Genomic DNA, 2,914 nt, shown 5'->3' with positions numbered 1-2,914 from the left:
CACTGTGGCTACTGTTGACTTGAAATAAATAGACTGCTCGGTATTTCTCCAGCAAAGACAGGCATGGCTAGCTAAAGAATATCACTGTCCATCTGCCTCTATAAGGATTAAGTTTTTAGCCACCACAGCTGTTGACCTTCAACACACCCCGAAAGGAGTTCAAGGAAGAGATCAGAAGTGAGGCACTCTGTGCTCTGAGAAAGCTGACAGACAGGCTTCAGATAGATACATTCAGAAGAAATGTTTCAGAACATGGGTCCTGTGTATTCCTGTACTTTGAAAAGCACTGTGACCAGCAGCAGCCTTCTACAGAGATGCACATAATGGTTGCACATAACCCCTTTGCCCAAATCACAGATACGGTTACCTCCCCCCAGCCCCCACCACCCCCATACCTTTCAGAGCAGTTTCTCAGAGCTGTCTCAGAGGCTGTCTCCCTGGCTATAGTCCTGAGTAAGACATTGAGTAAACTTGACTCACAGCTTTCTGTAGCTATGGTAAGTCATGTGCAAGTTCCTGCACCATGCTTTTGTAGAGAGGAAAAGGAAGGTGGGAGAGCTAGAAAGGAAGGTCTGGTTTTTCAGTGACTGAGTCCTTGACAGGAAAGAAGAGGAATCTTTCTTCCTCCTGTTGGGATCTGCTACCATCACAGGGGACAAGAGCTCCCCCTTCTGGTCTCCCAGATCTATTTAATTGAGTGAAAAGTGAAAGTGCTCATAGCTCAGTCACGTCCGGCTCTTTGTAACTCCACAGACTGTTGTCCACCAGGCTCCTCTGTCCATGGAATTCTACAGGCAAGAATTCTTCAGTGGGTGGCTATTCCCTTCTCGAGGAGATCTTCCTGACTCAGGGATTGAACCCGAGTCTCCTGCGGCTCCTGCATTGCCAGCAGATTCTTTACCACCAAGCCACCAAGCTTGCTGCTGCTGCTGCTAAGTCGCTTCAGTCGTGTCCGACTCTTTGTGACCCCATGGACTATACAGTCCATGAAATCCTCCAGGCCAGAACACTGGAGTGGGTAGCCTTTCCCTTCTTTAGGGGATCTTCCCAACCTAGGGATCGAACCCAAGTCTCTTGATTTGCAGACAGATTCTTTACCAGCTGAGCCACAAGGGAAGCCCTGGCAGATATATAACTCCTTGCTAAAAACTAGCCTGGGGGGAACTCTTTCTGTCCCCTTCTAATGTCTATGTCAGAAGCTTTCTCTATCCCTTTTATACTTTATTAAAACTTTATTACACAAAAACCTTGAGTAATCAAGCTCGTCTCTGGCCCCGGATCAAAATCCTCTCCTCTGGAGGTCATGAATCCCAACATAGGTCATGGTGCACAGCCGCAAACTTTCAGTCTCTCCAGGCCATTGTTCAGGAACCCTCAGGTCTCAGCCTCTGAGAAGTCAGTCCTGTCTTCACCCATCAGGTTCAGAGCAAGCAGCTCTGGGCACAGGATGCCCTGTGCATGTTTGCTCTTGCCGAGTCTGTCCTCTGTGGTGACATTCTTGTTGGACCAGATCCCTGCAAGCCCAAGAGCCTGAGGTCACATACACAGGGCCAAAGAAACTCCCTGTGCTGGCCAGCAGGGTCCCACGGTGCTTCTGCCTTGTTGACCTTGTGTCCCAGAACATCCTTCTCCCACCAGTACTCAGCTCTTCTGTTGAGATCCTTTGTCTTCTGGAAAGTTCCCAGTTGGAGGTTCCTGGATATTCCCTTGCAATTCTCCTCTCTCCTCTCCAGTAAGCCTGTCTCTACTCAAAGATAGAAGGAAGGCATGTTTTGAAAAATAGGAAATAACACAAACAGAGAGCAGAAGAGAATACAGAGGTTGCCCTGTAGGCTTTTCAGGTCACTCATTGGCCAGGTCAGTCCCATTGCTGGAAGCCATGGCCATATTCTGGGGTGCCTGGGAGCCTTTCCTGAATACCACAGCCCCAGATGTCCTGTGCAACATGTCTTCTTCTGCAAATTAAAGCTGATTTTGACCTGTGCAAATGGAAAGTAGCTTCAGCCTCCCAAACCCCCACCCCGACCCACCGCAGCCTTGAGCGGGGCATAGAGACGCTGTGGAGTTTGTGAAAGGGCAGGAAACATCTCTGTGAGGCTGTGGGCGAGCTGCTGGCAAAGAGGAACATGGCCTAGTCCCCTAGCTGTGCGGGCTGCATCTTCAGAATGAGGTACGTGCCATCGGGCATCTCAGCTGAGAAGCTATCCTCCATAAACTGTGCCTTTTTTGAAGGCTCTTTGTTGTAGATGGACATCAGAAACTCCATGCCCTTTCCCGGGGTCTGTCAGTACCAGTAGAGGTACAAATGACCAGGCATAGGGTCACACCTCATGTCCCATCCCATCGCATCTCTGTGATGCAGTGGTGAGGGCTCTGGCTGACACCAGGTACCAAGCGTCCTGTGGGAGGGCACAAGGCCAGGAAGAGAATGAGGCAAAGGTGTGGAACTGGCTTTAGGTGAAGGGAACGGGATGGGAGTTTCCCATACACCTCCAGGACGCACTTACTCCCAAGAGACAAAGGATCACCCAGCAGAAGAGCCTGCTGTCCATGGGGGTGTCTGGCAGGGCTGACGCCTCTCCCAGTCGGGCATCTGGTCCTTAGCAGCCCCAGGGAGGAGATCCTGTGATGACGTCACAGTCTTGGGCAGCACCCACAGACTCAGGAGTGCCCCCACAGGAGGGAGCCTTAGTGCCCATGGACATGTGATGCTCTTAGGACTGGCCCTTGTGTGTCCTGAGAGGGGCAGACTCCCAGCCCCCAAGCTGCAGAGGGACCTTGGGAGAATACAGGCTTGAGGACACCTAGGCCCGGTGTGAAGATCCCAACAGACAGGTGGGACCCACTCCCTCCCCGACAGCCAATTCAGAGTCACAATCCTGGGGGCATGGACTCTGCATGTCATAGTTTTGAG

General features: G+C 51.3%; 1 protein-coding gene across 1 annotated transcript in view; it reads right to left on the bottom strand.

Moving 5' to 3' along the window:
- Positions 1-2,914, bottom strand: part of LOC104999482 — a 75,226-nt gene that overhangs the window by 69,530 nt on the left and 2,782 nt on the right. The gene's annotated exons all lie outside the window — the stretch shown is intronic.

Source organism: Bison bison, unplaced genomic scaffold, assembly GCF_000754665.1.
Source record: "Bison bison bison isolate TAMUID 2011002044 unplaced genomic scaffold, Bison_UMD1.0 scf7180017864352, whole genome shotgun sequence".
In the NCBI taxonomy this organism is placed as follows: domain Eukaryota; kingdom Metazoa; phylum Chordata; class Mammalia; order Artiodactyla; family Bovidae; genus Bison; species Bison bison.
This window is presented reverse-complemented; position numbering and strand designations above follow the sequence as displayed.